Source organism: Trachypithecus francoisi, unplaced genomic scaffold (genome assembly GCF_009764315.1).
Source record: "Trachypithecus francoisi isolate TF-2019V2 unplaced genomic scaffold, Tfra_2.0 Lachesis_group4, whole genome shotgun sequence".
NCBI lineage: Eukaryota > Metazoa > Chordata > Mammalia > Primates > Cercopithecidae > Trachypithecus > Trachypithecus francoisi.
The window spans coordinates 37,986,284-38,009,915 of NW_022681469.1; the positions used below are offsets into that span (position 1 = coordinate 37,986,284).

At 37.8% G+C, this 23,632-nt stretch overlaps 1 protein-coding gene and 1 non-coding gene across 4 annotated transcripts in view; one reads left to right on the forward strand and one right to left on the reverse strand.

Annotated features, from left to right (window-relative positions):
* CPED1 (cadherin like and PC-esterase domain containing 1) overlaps positions 1 to 23,632 on the reverse strand; it is a 313,276-nt gene that overhangs the window by 91,698 nt on the left and 197,946 nt on the right. The window lies entirely within an intron of this gene.
* Positions 10,836 to 10,942, forward strand: LOC117073791. The gene has a single exon (XR_004433360.1). It is a non-coding gene; the product is annotated as a U6 spliceosomal RNA (small nuclear RNA).

Genomic DNA, 23,632 nt, shown 5'->3' on the forward strand with positions numbered 1-23,632 from the left:
TTTTTCTATATTTGTATTTTTCTTTTTCTTCTTCCTTTTTTTTTTTTTTTTTTTTTGAGATGAAGTCTTGCTCTGTTGCCAGGCTGGAGTGCAGTGGTGTGATCCTGGATCACTGCAACCTCCACCTCCCGGGTTCAAGCGATTCTCTCACCACAGCCTCCCAAGTAGCTGGGACTACAGGCGCGCATCACCACGCCCAGCTAATTTTGTATTCTTAGTAGAGACAGGTTTCACCATGCTGGCCAGGACAGTCTAGATCTCTTGATCTCGTGATCCGCTCACCTCAGCCTCCCAAAGTGCTGGGATTACAGGCGTGAGCCACCATGCTCGGCCCTATATTTGTATTTTTCTGTAGCACACAGAAAGACCATATACCCAATGAAAATACTTTCAACATTGTTGACTGAATTATTACGGATGGGAAAGTCAGCGAGTTGAATCTTATTCTCCAAGGTGTTCACACTCTTGCTCATTATTATACCCCATGTGTGGACTGTCCCTACTGTCCATTCACTACTTCAGCCTATAAATCATAGAGAACTACTCCGGGCAATGCTGTGCTTCTACTGGTGGTCTAAGAGCTCTTGTTATGTTCTTCTTAGCTCCGCAATTACAACTGCTAAAATGCACTTGTAATTCCTATTTCGAAGCAATCATTCTGATGCCATTTCTGTGAATTTCAATAGTTTTTGGCACTTATAGACTGTAGAGTTATTCCCTGGCATTGAATTTAATTTGCCAAAGGCATCATCATTGTTTCTCATGACCTAAAATACCACCCCTTTGTGGGCAGGGGAAAAAAGCAGAAGTTAAAATCCCTACTATTATCACATTTGCTTCAGAGGAATCTTCCCAGGTTTGAAGGTCCATGTAACAGGCTCAGAAATAACCGATAGAGACAGTGTATTCAGTTACTGATAGGAATAAAACTTAACATAAAATCACATGCTTTGATAGGTCATGCCATATCTGTGATATCATTATGCCAGCACGTGGAATCTTGTAACCACCTGGATCTACAGCTACAGGAAGGGCTTTGAATTAGCTGTATTTCATATGAGCAGCAGAGAAGGCTCTGGCACAGTGAATTTCAGAGAGTAATAAGAAGACAACCCCAATGGCAGCTGATATGAAAGTTGCAGTGAGAAGAAAATAAGCAGGATTGGGCAGCACTCTGTTAAGCATGAGTCAGGGAAAAAAAAAAAAATTAAGGAACAACACCATAGCAAATAAACCGCAGATGCTTCCAATCAGGCAAAAGTGTACTTGCTCCACTCACACTTGCCATCTGGGGAAAACTACAACGAAAATGGATCTGATTTACTCATCTTTCACACAGAAACATAGCATGTGCCCATGAAACCATACCGAATGTAACTATCAAAAATGAGCTTTTATCTAAGAAGCTATAAAAAGGCATCAAAAAAGGTGTGTACTCATGACACTCAGAAGCTTGTATTTGAATAATAAAGCCTTCTTATTTTGTCAGTTTGGTTCAATAACATGTTTTGAGATTGTCTAGTTTATAAATGCCAAGGTATAAGATACTGAGTGATTTTTTTCCTAAACAATAAACTCTGCTGACACCACCTTGTCTTTTGCATAATAACTGCTACCTCAACACTATTTTCTGAGTTTTTATTGTAATCTTATTCTGAACACATGTCAGTCTTTCTCTATTGCAATCTAACCACACATTGTTATTAGACTTAAACTTTGAAACATATTTCTGAACATATCTCCCCAATAGTAAAAAAAAAAAAAAAAAAAAAAAAAAATCAATGATTTATCATTGGCATTAAACGAAAGTCACACTTCCTAGTCTGATTCTTAGGTTTACAGTTTGGTTTCATCTGCTAGCTTGACCTTACCATCCATAATCAACTTTGTATACTCCACGGATTAGGGGATTTGGACAGCTTGCTTTGCTACTCTTGTGCTGCCAGGCTCAGCTTCCATCTCTGCACATCCAGCTCCTACTCAAAGTTCATGGTTCAAGTCAGTTTCATGGTTCTCTCAATAGCTAGAATTCTACGGCCTCTGCCCTCAGCATTTTTCTAAGCATTCTTCTACTGTTACCTCTATTAAGCACATACGTGCACGCACACACACACAAAACACACCCATATGCACACACTCAACTGTAGCAATTATTCTGCCTGAATCAAATCCTAGCTTTGCCCATTACTAGCTGTTTAACATGGGGCATTACTTAACCTCCCTGTGCCTTAGTTTCCTCAAGTATGTAAAGGATAATCATAGGACTTACTTCTAAAGTTGTTGTGGGTAATAAATGAGTTTCTGTAAAGTGTTGAGAACAGTGCTTGATGTACAGTTTGCCCTTTGTAAGTAATTCGATGTTATCCATTGCATCAGTCACAGTAAAGGTATTAGTGGTACTGTTGTTATTTTTGTATCCCTGGCAGTACTTTCATGTGATCTCATGTATTTCTCATGATCAACAAACATTTATAGAGTAAAGCAGTAAGTAAATGAGCCTAAAGTAATACATTTTAAAATGAGAGTCAATGCACTAATTTGCTATTACTTTTAAAACCTGCTTTAGGAATGCTCTCCTAATAGTACCAGGACTGATTGGGTACTCTCTAGAAAAGAAAAAAAAAAAGATTATTTTTAAGGAATAACTAAAGTAAAAACAAAGCTCTACTAACTGGAAACTTGTGGATTAGCTACTTTATGAAAATGCATTATTTTAGTGTGCAATTCTGGAGAAGTAAACATTGATCAACATTTATATTTGATATCCTTAACTTTAATAAAAATGCACAAAACGAAAATTGAGTTCAATCCAGTAATGACAACCAAATGGTGTTTTTTTTCAACTTTCCAGACTGACTTTATGCCCATTATCTCATTAAAGTTCTTTTGCTCTAATGAGCTAGACTTGTGGGAAAAGGTTTAAAAATAAAGCTGAAAAAAAGGGAAACTTTAGTGTGATCTAAAATTTGGTCTCATCTATTCTCTATCAGCGCACAGTAGCATGGGGAACTGAAGAAACACTCTTCAGCCTTTGAAAATCAATGTGCGTTTCATAGAGAGCTGCTGCCTTTCAGTCATAGCATTTTCCCTGCTGTCTTATAACTACGTCCTGCACTAACTTTTACATGTCCCCAGACTCCTATTTAATTCTCACAGCTGGGAGACAGGACTAAGTCTAGCCAAATCTGTTTTCCTAGAGTGCCTACAAATCTGCCCTTTCATAATTTATTTTCTCTACTATAATGGTCTCTAACTAAGCTCTAATAGATTTTGCCACACAGTTGTGACTTTAATCAGAGAAGAAAGTTTTATGGGTTTATTAATCATGCTCTTTTTCAAAAGCTGCTGATTAAGCATTTGCCTGACAGTTGGGAGCAGTCAGAAGGTACAAGGGAGGCTGTTTGCTTACGGAGTAGCAGCCTGCAGGTAGCTTTCTCACAGGGCCCACAACAGACTGCATATAGCTAGTGCCAACTGAGCAGACTGAAGTTTCAACTCCCCCCAGCTCCTAGCAACAGATCGTTCTCAGCAATCTTCTCCCCACCATTTTATTCATCAGGGCTGTTCCAGCAGCCAATAGCAAAATTCCTTCCTGCTCTCCACATCCCAAAGCAGCTAAATTATTTCTGAAAACTGAATGACATGCTTGGCAAAGAATGTATTCCACCCTGAGGCGCTACTTACAACAAGGTTTTCTTTGGCCTACTCAAGCAGCAGACCCACTAAACACCATCTCCCCCTGCCTTCTAGGAAAGCAGCAACCTAAGCCACATAGTCCCTTCATGTGTTATAGTCAAGGCACCAAGTAACAGCCAAACAACACAACAAGGCTTCCTGGACTCAAGAAAACCCCTATTTCTCCAAGGCCAATTTACAGCACACTCATAGAAATACACATTCAGACCAAACACCAACCAACTTTGAGGTTTTGTTAGAAATCAAGACACCAGGAATAAGTAGCAAGTAGTGTTTTTGAAAGAAAAATTAACTTATGTTTATTGAATTTTTTACACTGAAGATAAATGTTTTCTTCAAAATGCATATCTATCTGGAAATCCTTCACATTTCTTACATATGTGTGGAAATTTCCCTATTCCCTTAGTGGTTATTACCAAGTAGAGAAGAGTGAAAATATCCTTGAGGTGAATTCAGTAATGATTGGTCCATGACTCGTCTAAACTTTTCTACATTTGGTTCCAGAGCAAACATTTAAAGCAGTACTTCATATTCTCAACCTAGCATAGTGTGTTAGATGTACTTCTCCTTTGACTTAAAATGATCAGATTTCTAAAATTAAATTTTTGCTAGAATTATCAATATTATCTATGTTGATATATCTGTAATCACTAGAAAATGAGCAGTTCTTTGTTTCAATATGTGTTTTTGTATAATGAAAGGTGATTTAAAATGATAGTAATTGGGCGGAGCAAGATGGCCGAATAGGAACAGCTCCAGTCTCCAACTCCCAGCGCGAGCGACACAGAAGACCGGTGATTTCTGCATTTTCAACTGAGGTACTGGGGTCATCTCTCTAGGGAGTGCCGGACAATCGGTGCTGGTCAGCTGCTGCAGCCTGACCAGCGTGAGCTGAAGCAGGGCGAGGCATCGCCTCACCTGGAAGCGCAAGGGGGAAGGGAATCCCTTTTCCTAGCCAGGGGAACTGAGACACACAACACCTGGAAAATCGGGTAACTCCCACCCCAATACTGCGCTTTAAGGAAACAGGCACACCAGGAGAATATATCCCACACCTGGCCGGGAGGGTCCCACGCCCACGGAGCCTCCCTCACTGCTAACACAGCCGTCTGCGGCGATCTATCCGCAAGGCAGCAGCGAGGCTGGGGGAGGGGCGCCCGCCATTGCTGAGGCTTAAGTAGGTAAACAAAGCCGCTGGGAAGCTCGAACTGGGTGGAGCTCACAGCAGCTCAAGGAAGCCTGCCTGTCTCTGTAGACTCTACCTCTGCGGACAGCGCACAGCTGCAGTCCATTAGGGGAAAGAGCGGGGGCCGGTGCAGACGCGAACGACTCTGTCTGACAGCTTTGGGGAGAGCCGTGGATCTCCTAACGCGGAGGTTGAGATCTGGGAACGGACAGACTGCCTGCTCAGGTGGGTCCCTGACCCCTGAGTAGCCTAGCTGGGAGACATCCCCCACTAGGGGCAGTCTGACACCCCACACCTCACAGGGTGGCGTCACCCCTGAGAGGAAACTTCCAAAGAAAGAATCAGACAGGTACACTCGCTGTTCAGCAATATTCTATCTTCGGCAACCTCTGCTGCTGATACCCAGGCAAACAGGGTCTGGAGTGGACCTCAAGCAATCTCCAACAGACCAACAGACAGTCCTTCTGACTGTCAGACGGAAAACTATCAAACAGGAAGGACACCTATACCAAAACCCCATCAGTACGTCACCATCATCAAAGTCCAGAGACAGATAAAACCACAAAGATGGGGAAGAAGCAGGGCAGAAAAGCTGGAAATTCAAAAAATAAGAGCGCATCTCCCCCTGCAAAGGAGCGCAGCCCATCGCCAGCAACGGATCAAAGCTGGTCAGAGAATGACTTTGACGAGATGAGAGAAGAAGGCTTCAGTCCATCAAACCTCTCAGAGCTAAAGGAGGAATTACGTACCCAGCGCAAAGAAACTAAAAATCTTGAAAAAAGAGTGGAAGAATTGACAGCTAGACTAATTAATGCAGAGAAGATCATAAACGAAATGACAGAGATGAAAACCATGACACGAGAAATACGTGACAAATGCACAAGCTTCAGTAACCGACTCGATCAACTGGAAGAAAGAGTATCAGCGATTGAGGATCAAATGAATGAAATGAAGCGAGAAGAGAAAACCAAAAGAAAAAAGAAGAAAAAGAAATGAACAAAGCCTGCAAGAAGTATGGGATTATGTAAAAAGACCAAATCTACGTCTGATTGGGGTGCCTGAAAGTGAGGGGGAAAATGGAACCAAGTTGGAAAACACTCTTCAGGATATCATCCAGGAGAACTTCCCCAACCTAGTAGGGCAGGCCAACATTCAAATTCAGGAAATACAGAGAACGCCACAAAGATACTCCTCCAGAAGAGCAACTCCAAGACACATAATTGCCAGATTCACCAAAGTTGAAATGAAGGAAAAAATCTTAAGGGCAGCCAGAGAGAAAGGTCGGGTTACCCACAAAGGGAAGCCCATCAGACTAACAGCAGACCTCTCGGCAGAAACTCTACAAGCCAGAAGAGAGTGGGGGCCAATATTCAACATTCTTAAAGAAAAGAATTTTCAACCGAGAATTTCATATCCAGCCAAACTAAGCTTCATCAGTGAAGGAGAAATAAAATCCTTTACAGATAAGCAAATGCTTAGAGATTTTGTCACCACCAGGCCTGCCTTACAAGAGACCCTGAAGGAAGCCCTAAACATGGAAAGGAACAACCGATATCAGCCATTGCAAAAACATGCCAAAATGTAAAGACCATCGAGGCTAGGAAGAAACTGCATCAACTAACGAGCAAAATAACCAGTTAATATCATAATGACAGGATCAAGGTCACACATAACAATATTAACCTTAAATGTCAATGGACTAAATGCTCCAATTAAAAGACACAGACTGGCAAACTGGATCAAGAGTCAAGACCCATCAGTCTGCTGTATTCAGGAGACCCATCTCACACGCAGAGACAAACATAGGCTCAAAATAAAGGGATGGAGGAAGATCTACCAAGCAAATGGAGAACAAAAAAAAGCAGGGGTTGCAATCCTAGTCTCTGATAAAACAGACTTTAAACCATCAAAGATCAAAAGAGACAAAGAAGGCCATTACATAATGGTAAAGGGATCAATTCAACAGGAAGAGCTAACTCTCCTAAATATATATGCACCCAATACAGGAGCACCCAGATTCATAAAGCAAGTCCTTAGAGACCTACAAAGAGACTTAGACTCCCATACAATAATAATGGGAGACTTCAACACTCCACTGTCAACATTAGACAGATCAACGAGACAGAAAGTTAACAAGGATATCCAGGAATTGAACTCATCTCTGCACCAAGCGGACCTAATAGACATCTATAGAACTCTCCACCCCAAATCAACAGAATATACATTCTTCTCAGCACCACATCGCACTTATTCCAAAATTGACCACATAATTGGAAGTAAAGCACTCCTCAGCAAATGTACAAGAACAGAAATTATAACAAACTGTCTCTCAGACCACAGTGCAATCAAACTAGAACTCAGGACTAAGAAACTCAATCCAAACTGCTCAACTACATGGAAACTGAACAACCTGCTCCTGAATGACTACTGGGTACATAACGAAATGAAAGCAGAAATAAAGATGTTCTTTGAAACCAATGAGAACAAAGATACAACATACCAGAATCTCTGGGACACATTTAAAGCAGTGTGTAGAGGGAAATTTATAGCACTAAATGCCCACAAGAGAAAGCAGGAGAGATCTAAAATTGACACTCTAACATCACAATTAAAAGAACTAGAGAGGCAAGAGCAAACACATTCAAAAGCTAGCAGAAGGCAAGAAATAACTAAGATCAGAGCAGAACTGAAGGAGATAGAGACACAAAAAACCCTCCAAAAAATCAATGAATCCAGGAGTTGGTTTTTTGAAAAGATCAACAAAATTGACAGACCGCTAGCTAGACTAATAAAGAAGAAAAGAGAGAGGAATCAAATAGATGCAATAAAAAATGATAAAGGGGATATCACCACCGACCCCACAGAAATACAAACAACCATCAGAGAATACTATAAATGCCTCTACGCAAATCAACTAGAAAATCTAGAAGAAATGGATAATTTCCTGGACACTTACACTCTCCCAAGACTAAACCAGGAAGAAGTTGAATCCCTGAATAGACCAATAGCAGGCTCTGAAAGTGAGGCAACAATTAATAGCCTACCCACCAAAAAAAGTCCAGGCCAGATGGATTCACAGCTGAATTCTACCAGAGGTACAAGGAGGAGCTGGTACCATTCCTTCTGAAACTATTTCAATCAATAGAAAAAGAGGGAATCCTCCCTAACTCATTTTATGAGGCCAACATCATCCTGATACCAAAGCCTGGCAGAGACACAACAAAAAAAGAGAATTTTAGACCAATATCCCTGATGAACATCGATGCAAAAATCCTCAATAAAATACTGGCAAACCGGATTCAGCAGCACATCAAAAAGCTTATCCACAATGATCAAGTGGGCTTCATCCCTGGGATGCAAGGCTGGTTCAACATTCGCAAATCAATAAACGTAATCCAGCATATAAACAGAACCAAAGACAAGAACCACATAATTATCTCAATAGATGCAGAAAAGGCTTTTGACAAAATTCAACAGCCCTTTATGCTAAAAAGGCTCAATAAATTTGGTATTGATGGAACGTACCTCAAAATAATAAGAGCTATTTATGACAAACCCACAGCTAATATCATACTGAATGGGCAAAAACTGGAAAAATTCCCTTTGAAAATTGGCACAAGACAGGGATGCCCTCTCTCACCACTCCTATTCAACATAGTGTTGGAAGTTCTGGCTAGGGCAATCAGGCAAGAGAAAGAAATCAAGGGTATCCAGTTAGGAAAAGAAGAAGTCAAATTGTCCCTGTTTGCAGATGACATGATTGTATATTTAGAAAACCCCATTGTCTCAGCCCAAAATCTCCTTAAGCTGATAAGCAACTTCAGCAAAGTCTCAGGATACAAAATTAATGTGCAAAAATCACAAGCATTCTTATACACCAGTAACAGACAAGCAGAGAGCCAAATCAGGAATCAACTTCCATTCACAATTGCTTCAAAGAGAATAAAATACCTAGGAATCCAGCTTACAAGGGATGTAAAGGACCTCTTCAAGGAGAACTACAAACCACTGCTCAGTGAAATCAAAGAGGACACAAACAAATGGAAGAACATATCATGCTCATGGATAGGAAGAATCAATATCGTGAAAATGGCCATACTGCCCAAGGTGATTTATAGATTCAATGCCATCCCCATCAAGCTACCAATGACTTTCTTCACAGAATTGGAAAAAACGGCTTTAAAGTTCATATGGAACCAAAAAAGACCCCGCATTGCCAAGACAATCCTAAGTCAAAAGGACAAAGCTGGAGGCGTCACGCTACCTGACTTCAAACTATACTACAAGGCTACAGTAACCAAAACAGCATGGTACTGGTACCACAACAGAGATATAGACCAATGGAACAGAACAGAGTCCTCAGAAATAATACCACACATCTACAGCCATCTGATCTTTGACAAACCTGAGAGAAACAAGAAATGGGGAAAGGATTCCCTATTTAATAAATGGTGCTGGGAAAATTGGCTAGCCATAAGTAGAAAGCTGAAACTGGATCCTTTCCTTACCCCTTATACGAAAATTAATTCAAGATGGATTAGAGACTTAAATGTTAGACCTAATACCATAAAAACCCTAGAAGAAAATCTAGGTAGTACCATTCAGGACATAGGCATGGGCAAGGACTTCATGTCTAAAACACCAAAAGCAACAGCAGCAAAAGCAAAAATTGACACATGGGATCTAATTAAACTAAAGAGCTTTTGCACAGCTAAAGAAACTACCATCAGAGTGAACAGGCAACCTACAGAATGGGAAAAAATTTTTGCAACCTACTCATCTGACAAAGGGCTAATATCCAGAATCTACAAAGAACTCAAACAAATATACAAGAAAAAAACAAACAACCCCATCAAAAAGTGGGGAAAGGATATGAACAGACATTTCTCAAAAGAAGACATCCATACAGCCAACAGACACATGAAAAAATGCTCATCATCACTTCGCATCAGAGAAATGCAAATCAAAACCACAATGAGATACCATCTCACACCAGTTAGAATGGCAATCATTAAGAAGTCAGGAAACAACAGGTGTTGGAGAGGATGTGGAGAAATAGGAACACTTTTACACTGTTGGTGGGATTGTAAACTAGTTCAACCATTATGGAAAACAGTATGGCGATTCCTCAAGGATCTAGAACTAGATGTACCATATGACCCAGCCATCCCACTACTGGGTATACACCCAAAGGATTATAAATTACTCTACTACAAAGACACATGCACACGTATGTTTATTGCGGCACTATTCACAATAGCAAAGACTTGGAATCAACCCAAATGTCCATCTGTGACAGACTGGATTAAGAAAATGTGGCACATATACACCATGGAATACTATGCAGCCATAAAAAAGGATGAGTTTGCGTCCTTTGTAGGGACATGGATGCAGCTGGAAACCATCATTCTTAGCAAACTATCACAAGAAGAGAAAACCAAACACCGCATGTTCTCACTCATAGGTGGGAACTGAACAATGAGATCACTTGGACTCGGGAAGGGGAACATCACACACTGGGGCCTATCATGGGGAGGGGGGAGGAGGGAGGGATTGCATTGGGGAGTTATACATGATATAAACGTCATGCACATGTACCCTAGAACTTAAAGTATAATAAAAAATAAATAAATAAATAAATAAATAAAATAAATAAAAATAAAATGATAGTAATTAAACCATGGAAAGAATAAAGCAAAATATTTTTAAATTATCTTATGTTTTTTCAAAATCAAGCTGTTAACTCTACACAAAGATTTCCTGGGTTAATGTTATAGATATCTGTGTAGATATTTTATCATGTCTCTTAAAGGTTTGAGATCTTACATGTTTCTATTTGTATCTCCTCTTTTGAAAGAATTAATAGACTAGTAAACAAAACAGGAGACTTTAGTATGGTACTTTATACATTGTAGTATACTAAGCAAGAAAATCACAATATCAAAAACTAAGGGTGCTCACTTCACCAACACATATACTAAAATTGGAATGATACAGAGAAGATTAACACAGTCCCTGTGTAAGGATCACATGCAAATTCATGAAGCGTTCCAAATTTTTAAAACAGAAAATTTAGCCTGGCATGGTGGAACAAGCCTGTAGTCCCAGCTTCTCAGGAGGCTGAGGCAAGAGGATCACCTGAGCCCTGAAGGCTGAGGCTGCAGTGAATGGTGAAAGCACCACTGCACTTCATCCTGGGCAATGGAGTGAGACCCTGTCTCAAAACAGAAAAACAAAAACCAAACAACTAACGAAAGAAAGGGATGTTTTTAAAAACAGATCATATTAGTTCTCTCTAATGAATTATAAAAATTAAAAACTTATTTTATGAGACATTAGAAAGTCCCAATACACACATTTGAATTCATTTCTGTCCTTCACATCATATTACATTTTTAAATAAGCAATGAGACGTACTGAGCTAAAAAGCTTGACAGATTTAACAGAAAACCAAAACCCCAAACCATACACCTGGTAAATGAAATAATCCTCAGTTACAGTCTTGATATGTTGAGATCATATATGCTCTGCTTCAATCACCTGAAAAAATGGTAAAATAAATCTATAGTTTAGTCCATGTTAATTAAATTATATTTAATCACCATTATCCAGGTAGTGCCATGAACACTTTTTATTGCTATCATTTCAAAATATATTATAGGCCGAGTATGGTGGCTCGTGCCAGTAATCCCAGCACTTTGGGAGGCCAAGGCAGGTGGATCACTTGAGATCAGGAGTTTGAGACCAGGCTGGCCAATATGGTGAAACCCTGTCTCTACTAAAATAAATACAAAAATTAGCTGGGCATGGTGGCAGGCACCTGTAGTCCCAGATACTTGGGAGGTTGAGGCAGGAGAATTGCTTGAACCCAGGAGGCAGAGGTTGCAGTAAGCCGAGGTAGACCACTGTACTATAGCCTGGGCAACAGAGCACATCTCTCCCTGTATATATAGATATACAGAGAGAGAGGGAGAGAGGGTCAGTGCTTGCTCATCCATGTTAATAGAGGCCATGACTGTACAGATAAATGAAGTCCACAGATGTTAATTTCTAACTCTTATTTCATTATATACATATAGGAAAATACTTCCAATTTATTTCTGAGATTTTCTATCGGGCATGTCTTAATCTTGTACCTGAGTTTTACAGGAGATATGAAGCAGTAGAAATGACATAAATCAGAAGTAAGATTAAATCTTAACTGCCACTAACCCTGGGCAAGTTACTAGCCTTTTAAAACTGTAAGTTCCTCCTCTGTAGAGTTAACAACGCTTACATAGTGGGGTTATTGAAAGGCTATGCACCTACTAACACATAGTAGTTGCTCAGAAATGACAACTTCCCTCATTTTCCTACTTTTCCTCCGTCCTTCATTTGCTTCTGGCCCACTCTTTCGAATCTTGGAGGATACCACGTCATTGCTGAAATTTTCAGATAATCCATGAGAAGAAGCAATTAAAGGAGAAATTAAATTAATATGATTTTGATTTTATTAGTTGCAGCAACCCAATAGGAACTTTGACACAAAAGAAAGAAAAGCTTTTATATCTACTAAACAAGCCTAAAAGGTATTAGGGTACTATAAATGGTTTATTTTTTCAACTAAAGTAACCCAGATTGTTCACATTTTCCGTCATTTAGCTTGGTGTCTTTAATAAATGTTGGCCAGTCTAACAGTGCTCACATTTCACGTTTGGTTTCTTCTCTTTTAATTTTTTCATCAAACATTTGTTCATATGCATTGTAAAAACAAACAGAAATTAAACATAGCAATGGCTAAAATATAAACCACAAATTTGACTGAGTCAGTGGAGGTTTTTCTGGGTAACCCCAAAATTCCATGTCTCTGTGTATTTCAGTCCCTTTGTCAACTTATTACATGATAAATGAAACAGATCAGAAGAACAGAGTAAAAATTAATCCATCTTAAGAGTTCTATATGCTCTTGGTCAGATCCCTGATCCAAAAGGAAACCTGATCTAGGTTTTGAAAGCACTTTGGTGTCCCAGAATGATTTTACTTGATCAAGTTCCCAGAAAATACATGGTTCAGCCTGATGACAAATTGTCAGAAAATCAGTGGGAAAGTGCTCTGCTTCTCCTCAACAGAAAACAGAAAAATCATATCTATTTTGTCTTAAAATTTTGATATAAGAGTCTTCTCTTTGTCATCAGGCATGAATATTTTTATTTATTTTACAGTATGTGTTTTGTATTCAAGTGCATAAATGAATAAAAGATAGTTTTTTCCAAAAATTCCCTCTATCTTTTTGTTCTTTGTATATTCTCTTGACTTCTAAATAACTATTGGTCTGCTTTACCCCTCAAAGCCTGACCTGTAGTTATTCAAGTTTGAACATAATGTGCCAAACATTTTGTTCATCATATTAAGCTATGTGTTGGGTACAAAGAACAACTTAAGGTTAGTTCTGGTACTCGAGGGATGTCCTGCTTGATTCTAGAGAGCACAGACACAAAGCAGCATGTACAGTCATGCATATCATCCACATTATAGATTGTATATTTCTTCCAAAATATTTGGAACCAGAGTGTATTGGACTGCAGATATTTTTAGATTTTGGAATATTTGCAGTAAATATTTACCGGTTGAACAGCCCTAATCCAAGAATCTGAACTCCAAAATGCTCCAGTGAGTGTTCTTTTGAACCTCATGTCAGTACTCAAAAAGTTTTGAATTTTGGAGCAGTTCAGATATTGGATTTTCAGATTAGGTATACTCGAACTCTATATGCACACATGCCTTGTAGGAAAGGATGAGGGGAAATGGTGAAAGAATAAGATGACCCAAGAAAGAGCCAATTGTATTTAGGAAACAGCCAGTGGGCATAGTAGTTAATAGTTGCAGATTTAAATATAATGTCAAAGCTTCACAGATTTCCCCTCTCCAATTTCATTACTTTCCACTTCGGGTCTCCAATTTACTCATAATGCCAGAAATGGGATCACTGCACAAGATATTTTCAATGTATTTGTAAGGTCTACTTATATCACTTATTGTCAAGGAAGTGTTCTGGTTTACTGCCATCTAGACAAGAGATCAAACAACACTCTGATTAAAATGAAATATTTATTGTGGACCTAACTGTAGTGCCAGTTTGTTGGTAAGCCAGGGAAATAATGTTGAAGGAAAGTTCAAAAACTGAATTGTTCAAATAATAGCATTTCCTCTTTTTCTTTCTACCATCTTTCTCAATTTCTGTGATGAGCTCACCAATTAAAAATACATTTTGATCAATGTCTGAAACTGATATACTTCTCAGAGTTTTGGACCCAAAATTACGAAAAAGAACCACAGAGGCATGCAACCAATAACCACCCAAATTTAAGTGAATTAGAACTTTTCTGTTTTGCCACGCTAGTCCGAAAGCCACAGGCATTCCACCACCCCAGAAGGATCTGGAGAGGTGATGGAGAGAATGAAAAATGAATGCAGATTGTACATAATTGTGCTGTCACATTCTTATTTCAATGGCCATAGAAAGAACCCCAAGTTTCAATTCAAAGACCTCCCTAGCAAAAATAATATTCTTCTCCTCAGCCTGCCTTGTACTGGTCCTTCAAAATCATCTCAGATGTCACTTCCTCCAGGAAGTCTTCTCTGATATGCTTAATTGCAGACTGCAGGGTGTAGACTTATGGTATCCTTTGCTCACCAGGTCATGAATTTCCCTATAAATCTGCAAACTATTTGTTAAACTTTAAAAACGTTGTCTTTTTCTATGCTCGGTGTTTTTTGAAGAGTTTGGATTGCAGTTTATATTCTAAAAGGTGGCAAAAACCATGAATCAAATAGTTCTTTTACTTTTTTCCCCCGAGCACCTATCCTTTAATATTTTGGAACATTTTCCTCATTCCATTAATTCTCTATTTTGCTATAACCACATGGCCTTTACCTCCAAGTAACCTTGGCATTTATAGGCTAAAGGAACAATACTATAACAGCCAAGACTGGCCAGACAGGCTTTAAAACTCAGCACTGACTGTGGGATGGGGAAAATCTGATTTGTGTGTGTGTAACTTTTGTAAAATAATTTGTAACTTAACTTAGATGACTTCACTAGGATTTAATAAAATCCTGTCATCACATTCAGGTTTCAGATTTTGTATGTTTGCTAAATGTGGTAGAATAATCCAGAGCTGGTTTCATTTCTTCAGAGTTTGAGAGACTGCATTATTTGAAAGAGAAGTTTTTGATGGTCAAAAAAATGATATATGTTTCTCTGATACTGGAAAATAAAAGTAGATAAAATAAAAGTATTTTCTTAAAATTATTTATTTATTTATTTTCTAGTTTTCCTGAGTCTAGGAAAACATTGCCTCTCTAATTTTACTACAGTTAGAATTGAAATTAGTTCCTGAAAATAATATTTGGCATTAGGGGCAGTTTAGTGTCTGGAACACATAGGTCTGGAAGTGAGAAAAGCTCGGTCTTATCCAGCTTAAAATATTCAGACATACCTTTTTAAAAACTAAATTGGATAATGCCATGCCTGTTCTCAAAATCACCCAATCCCTCTGACCCCTGTCCAATAAAATCTAGTCCTTTTGTTTGTTTGTTTGTTTTGAGACAGAGTCTCGCTCTGTTGCCCAGGCTGGAGTACAGTGGTGCTATTTCGGCTCACTGCAACCTCCTCCCACCAGGTTCAAGCGATTCTTCTGTCTCAGCTTCCTGAGTAGCTGAGACTACAGACACACGCCACCATGCCCAGCTAATTTTTATTTTACTAGAGACAGGGTTTCACCATATTGATCAGGCTGGTCTCGAACTCCTGACCTTGTGATCTGCCCGCTTTGGCCTCCCAAAGTGCTGGGATTACAAGCGTGAGCCACTGCGCCTGGCCTAAAATCTAGTCTTTAGCATAGTTTGCAAGGTGTTTCATGATCTCTCTCCATTGCCCAACCTTTCTGCACCCATCTCATTGTTTTTTTTTTCTCTGCTATCTCACTATTTGCCAGAGTCACAATGCCCGCTCTACTCACTGTTTCTCAAATCACCAGCATGTGCCCACCCCAGAGCTTTTGCACTCACTGTTGTTCTGCCTAGGATGTGCTTGTATCAGATAGCTGAAAGGCTTCCCTTCTCACTTCATTCAGGTCTCTGCACAAATGCCACCTCATCAAATGGGCTTCTCTCACCACTATTACAATAGTGCCCCTTCTCATTCTCTGTCTTTTTATCTTGTTTGATTTTTTTTCAGAGCACTTATCATTATGTGGCATATTGTATATTTACTTGTTAAAATTATTTAACTGTTTCTTCAATCCTAATGTAAATTTCACAAAAGCAGAGATTTTTGTCTTTTGTTTGCTGCCGAGTTGTTGTTCACTGTTGTTGCCTAGTGTCTATAATAATACCTGACACTCAGTAGGCACTCAGTAAATACTTATTGCAAGAATTTATATCTGTGGAATGAATAAACAAATCTTTGTATCCATTTCCTAAATTGATACAGAGTTAAGATGATAAAGTAGGTAACAAATACAAATTATATATTTAAAAAAACCTCTTAAGAAAGTAGAATAAGAGTATGGCTAAAATCACTGTCATTTCCTTTCCAAAAATTGTGTTGACTTTAAAAATCACCTATGGGCAAATTCTTTATTTTTCATAAATTGAGAGGCATCATGGTTAAATTAAGTTTTCTAACAAACCTGATGTGGCTTGGCTCTGTGTCCCCACCCAAATCTCATGTTGAATTATAATACTCAAGGTTGGGGCAGGGACCTGGTGGGAGGGGAGTGAATCATGGGGGTGGATTTCCCCCTTGCTGCTCTCATGATAGTGGGTTCTCATGAGAACTGATGTGTGGCACTTCCTCCTTCGCTCTTTCTCACTCCTGTTGCCACGTGAAGATGTTCTTGCTTCCCCTTCTCCTTCCGCTATGACTGTAAGTACATTTAGGCTTTTCAGCTGTGTTTCCTGTACAGCCTGCAGCACTGTCAGTCAATTAAACTTCTTTTCTTCATAGATTACCTAGTTTCAGGTAGTTCTTTATAGCAGTGTGAGAATGGATTAATACGCCTTCATTGATTTTACAGGACTTCTTCATACTGGCTTCAAAGTATCCTTCATCGTCATAAATGAAGAGAGCTATCTTGGAGCAAGGAAGATGTTGGAAATAAAGGTAGAATGGAACACCATTACGTGAAAATATGTCTGAAGGACTCAGAAATGCCCAGATCCTATGATACAAGGCATAGTCGCTACTCTGTTAGCAGCTCCTGAGATAATTAGACAAGAGATGATGACAAATGGGAAGCAAGGTTACTGTTGCCCAGGCTTGTGTCTTTGCCTCAGTTTTCTTTAGTAGTAAACCTGGCAGAGTCAAATACTCATGTGCAAGGAGCATTACCTCCCTTACCCAAGTTCAAATCCCAGTCTTCTCTCCTCTTTACACCTTCTTGCCAATGACATAATGGCGTATCTGAGCCTCAATCACTTGAGATGAGAAGGATTTTTCTGTCCTTATCTTAAGTCTATTTCTCAGCGAAATTCCCATATTTTACCACTACTCCCATTCCTTCTCGGCTTTGCCATGCCACACTTTCCTGATTTTCTTTCTTGTCCTTACTCCTCCATTTAAGTTTTCTTTTCTGATTCTCCCCTTTCCCCATCTCTAAATGTTATGATCCTCAAGGCTCAGTTTTGGTATCTTTTAGTTTTTCTCCTCACAATCTGTCTCTAGGATGTGTCATTCATTCCCACAAATGTATTTATTTTTAACGTTTTATTTGTAGAAAAGTTCAAACAAAACAAAAATAGATTAAATTTAGATTCAGTGACTATAGTAAACAATAACTGAATTGTACATTTTAAAATAGTGTAATTTTGTTGTTTGTGATTCAAAGGATAAATACTTGAAGGGCTAGATACCCCCTTCTCCATTATGTGTATATATATATGTATATATATATATACACACATACACACACACACACACACTAAGTACTCATAGAATAAAACAATAATAAATTTGGATTCAACCTCCATATTCAACAATTATCAACATATGGTCAACCTTATTTTATCTAAACTTCTGCTCCCTGATTTCTTCTCACTGGGTATTGTAAAGTCATTTCCAGATATTGTATCATTTCATCTATAAATGCTTTGATACATATTTCTAAAAGACAAACACTATTTTATATAACCAAAATACCAATCCAATTTAGAAAAATTAATAGTGACTTAATAGAAGCAAATATCCAGTGTTTAAATTACTCTTATTGTTTATGTTTTTAAACAATTGATTTGTTTGAATTGTGAGCCTGACAAAACGTGAATATTACATTTATTTAGGAAGTCCTGTGAACTTCCTCATTGCATCATATCAAGAAGCACATAATGCATAAGAAAAAATAATAATCTGTAAAATAAAATAAAGTCTATGTTTCCCAACTTTATGGCCACATTGTAAAATGGGGTGAGAGGGCACCAAGGCCTGAAAAGCCAGCTCATCCCTTTGTCCCTGCAGGTTAGTAGAGATTTTATAATTAAGGGTTGCAAAACTATACTTTGTTTTGCTTCTTAACTCTTCTATCACTTGCAAGTAATTTTCTCTATTAAATTAACGCTGTTTGAAAGACTTAGAGTGTTTACTGCTCTTGTGTGTTTACTGCTCTTGGTTGAACTGCTTGATGCAGACAAGATCACACATTTAACTTGGGAGATTATGAGGCTGAGGTGCCTTTAGATGCAATGAACACAAAACCTAACACTCCTGCCATTACCTACAAAGCACATGTGATCTGCCCCCATCTACCTGTCCATCGTCTTCGTATATCAACCTCTCCCTTATTCAACCACGCTTACCACACTGGTCTTTCTGTTTTGTTTTTATTTTCAAAAGTGCTAAGCTCTTTCTTGCCACAAACCTTTGAACCAGCAGTTTTCTACACCTGGGATTTTCTTACTTCAGCCTTTCTCAAAACTGGCTTCCTCTTGGTTAAAATATACCCTTCACTGTGAGATGTCCTCTGACAATCCTACCGACCTACTGGGCTCCTTACCATTGTCCATTGTAGCAGCCTGCTCTTTTCATTTACAGCACTTAGCATAATCTGTAATTATTATATTATTTTTGGATCCTTATTTAATGTCTAGATCATAAAATACATTTTAAACTCCACAAGAGCAGGAGAGAAAAATCATGTCTATTTTGATGACCATTATACCCTTGTGGGTACCCACTGTACCCTAGAAAATTGCATCTAGAATGAATGAATGTGCTCCAGAGCCCAGGGGCGGGCCCAGGTTTGGCCAGTTTACAGCTTATGCTGCAGGGAAGCAGGAAGTATCAGAGCAGATCACACTAATGTGCAGACTCTTTTGAAGCACAATGACCCAGCACAATGGATATACATTTAAACAAATATCCTGGATTTTTACCTTCTTGAGAAACTGGGTCAATAATTTTTTTCTCCTCTAGAAAAGACCAGATAAATTTAACCTACTTGAAATATGTGTAAGAAATCCAGCTATTGATTGCTTGATGAAACCAGAACCACTAGACATGCTAAAGGTAATCTTAAGATAAAAATATTTAAAGCAAATTTATAGGATGCATAAATTTTTTATTTTTTAGGGTCTCACAAAAGACTTTCTTCAATAAACTGAAGGTATCTATAACATTTGATATTTGATTTTGATAATTTTGGTAGATGTGTGTATAATGTCTTATATGTGGAAATCTTGTAAGGAATATATATTATGCTGGTGTTCAGCTTTCTAGGCACCAGGAAATTAAAAAATTATATTGGCCCAGGGACAGCTTTTTCATAGATGCATAAAATATCAGGAATTACAAATAGAGCTATCAGGACTCATTTCAAAATAACAGATAAGTGCTAGTGTCTCACACACAACATTCAAATATTTAATAGATTTTTTAAGTTATGGAGAAAGCAGTTTACTATAAATTCCCATGCACACAATATTTAGGTAATTTGCAAGTATTGAAGTAAAATTTGAAACATATTTTACTAAAGACAGAGAAGGAATAAAGGGCTGTGACAAAAGTATGGACAAGATTTGCAAATTTTTCTGCCTATCTGCTCAAAAGTATAAATAACAAGGTCTTGGATATAGAATAATTTTGGGAAGAGAAGCAAATGAAAGCAGATAAAACTAAATACTTTTTTTAGTCCATTTTTTAATGTCCTTGTGGAAGAATGGCCAGCAAAAAAAAAATTTAATTATTATAATAGTGTTATATCCAGTTTATTGGATGTAGTTCTCAATACTTTAATACATTATCATATATGACTAATTAGTTGTTTGCAAAACATTTAAAATGCCCATGTCAGATTACAACCTGACCACCAAAATTTTCCCAGCACATCGCTTCCTTTCTTCTCACTGGAATGAGACTTATGGATTGTTTAAGCCTAGAATTGCAGTTAGCAGCAGCATGCTGTGGATCTGAAAATCCATTAGGAAACTGTGATAATTGGATTCATATCTGCAGTAGTAATTCATTCCTAAGAACCCCCAGTAGATGCAAAGTTTGCCCACGCTCACCAAGTGTAGTTGCTTGGTGAGTTTTGCACTCTCGAATTACAGTGCTTTGTAGAGATAGGGAATTAAGGTAGAAAGTTGGCATGTTGAACGTTATCTTTCTCCATCCACTTAATACTAAAACCTCCAGAATTACTTATTGATTTCACAGCTTAAAATTATGTCCTTAATAATTACTAATAAAACAACGATTTTTGATGCCTTATAGGCACAGACAAATATAAATGTTCACTAGACTGAAATTATAGCAAATGACATATCTCTATACAGAGATGGCAAAAGATGCAAGAAACAGTCCATTCACTTACTCTTTAGTAAATATGCCTATATATTACATAAATGACAATATGCCTTATAGGCATCAAGCTTTGTATATTGTACGTTTATTTTTCCTATCTCTGTGATTTAATAGAGATTTTAGAATTAAAATTTAAACTTGTTTGGAGTAAAAATAGATACTTTATAATAATTCTACAATGAACGTCTTTCTATGCTATTTGTCACAGTCATTTATGAAATATATAGGTATATTTACTAAAGAGCGAGTGGACTGTTTCTTGCATCTTTTGCCATCTCTGTATAGAGATACATCATTTGCTATAATTTCAGTCTAGTGAACATTTATATTTGTTTGTGCCATTTAAAAATTTCCAGGAACCTTATACTGTTCTTCACACATAGAACTGATGCTATTAACCTAGAGAATTTGATTCTGCTTTGGGTCTCAGGAGTGGTGATAGGATAGTAGTGAACCACACTTCCGCTTGCTCCCATTGTGAGATCATTTATGATAAACAGCGTCCATGTCTAAAAGGTTTTGCTGCAAGCTAGTGTGTGATTTAACCACAGAAAAGAGTGAGGTTAGTTTCTTCATAAAGAAATCTATGTGCCTGCTTCACTCTTCACTTAACCATAGGAATTACATGGTTCCAGACATAGCAACAATTATTTTTATGCTTTCAATCCAATAGTGAATATTGCTTCCTTCTCTAGGTTTGATCAAGTTTACCTTGTTAAAGAAACTTAATTGTTTTAAAGAGCAAAAGTAACCTATTTATTCTACTATTCTCTCATTAATTTTCCATCATTTCCAGTGAGAATTTTCCACTCATTCCAGTGAGAATTAAGCACACTTCTACTGCATCTATTTTACAATGATTTTTTTTTTTTTTTTTTGGTCACTCGCCTCCAGTTCTTACTCTATTTTTATTGCCAGAATTTGATTAAGGCAATTGTGAAGTGTACACAGAGTATAACTCAGAAAATAGTTAGAATTATCTTTAATATTGTTAAAGTTGGAAGAAACAGAAAATTCACTCACTAGTTTTCTGTAGGCAATATAATGCAAAATTTATTAAGAGGAAAAATGAGTTCCTTCTAAAGTTTAGCAAGAAAGATTAAACACTATATGGCTTTTGATAGGTGTGGTGAAACTCAGAAATAATTAAAAGCAGCTTTAGGGTTAAATTAAAATAGCAATATTTTTTATGTCTCATTTATATGAAATGAAACAAAAATTTCAACTACATTGCTACTGTAACTGTTCACAAAAACTGTTGGTTTGCCCTCAGATTTTTCAGCAGACTTAAGACACTCTTTTCCCCTTTTTATTAGAGGAATCTATCACTTAAATAGTAGAAAAAATGGCTAAATCAAAACTCTCACACCCAATTAAAAAATACAACTGCGGTTCTGCTGCCTTCCTTTTGAAAGAAAAGAGTCACACAAAAGACTTTTTTTTTTTTTTGAGACAGAGTCTTGCTCTGTCACCCAGGCCAGAGTGCAGGGGCACGATCTTGGCTCATTGCAACCTCCCGTCCCCTGGGTTCAAGCAATTCTTCTGCTTCAGCCTCCTGGGTAGCTGGGATTACAGGCATGTGCCACCATGGCTGGCTAATTTTTGTATTTTCAGTAGAAACAGGGTTTCACCATGTCAGCCAGGCTGGTCTTGAATTCCTGGCCTGAAGTAATCTGCCCGCCTCGGCCTTGCAAAGTGAAGAAATAATTTTTAAAGAAGTATGGAAAATAGTCGTTCTCTACCCCTAAGTGAATTGTATGAATCTTTAATCATCAACAGTCTAATACTATTTCAGTTACCAGAACTTAAACTAATTCTGTGCTTCATTCTCAGTTCATATTATAAACCAGCATTGAAAACAAAATTGAAATCCTGAAAATTAAAATACATAGAAAACAAATATCATTATGTTCTTCTATTCATATCCAGTCCCCACTAACATCTGAGGTATTTCACATAATCTAAACATTTATTTGAACAGTTTGCTATAGCTATTCATCCACTTATCCACTGCTTATTGCCTGGTCTATTAGATCTGTGAGAGAACATGGAAACAAAATCTGTACCTTGAGGAATTTACAGAAGACTCTCAGCCTTCTGGAATACTCTGTGGACATCTGGAATTTCTGAGAGCATATACTGTCCTCCTCCCTTTCCTTAGGAAACCTTTGAGGTCAAGAGTCCTTTATGTTCTCAAACCTATGTTCAAGTTAATATTCAACAAGTATCTCTTGGCTGACGACTATCACCAACTCTAGATCTTAAATGTTTTGAAAACTTTGAAGCAAATATTACTTAAAATTTAGAATTTTTATTGCCATATGTCATTTTATTTCCTGGTGACAGTTGTGAAAAAAGAATTTCTACGCTGAATGGAAGCTTTATGTCTTCAGGGATAAAGCCCATTGGGTTGTTGTAAGCCCAGTGATTTCTAGGCTCAAAGAGTTTAGATAAGCACTCAGCACTTGGGGAAAGTTTGTAGGTTCTACAGCACATAATTACTATGAATTATCACACTATTGATAACTGCAATTTCTTGGATGATTCATACAGTTTTGCAAGGCTTTGTAAAAAGACTGAGTTTTTTTTTTTTTTTCTTTGAAAAAGACAAAGATAGGAACTCGGGATAATAAATAGGAATAAATTTTTTGAAGAAAAAAATGCTAGCATAAAGGTGAGTGAGGAAAAAAGGAGGAAACTAATATTTCAAACACCTTCCATGTACCAGGCACAGTGGTCCTCAAGCTACATAGAAGCTTGTCTTGTCTAATTAATGCTCACAATAACACAGTGAAGTAGGTACTATGATCTCCATCATAGAGACAAGGCAAGTAACTTGCCCAAAGTAATCCCAATAGAAAGGGGAGGACTAGAATCTAAGCCCAGACTGGTTAGCTGACTATGGAACTTACAAT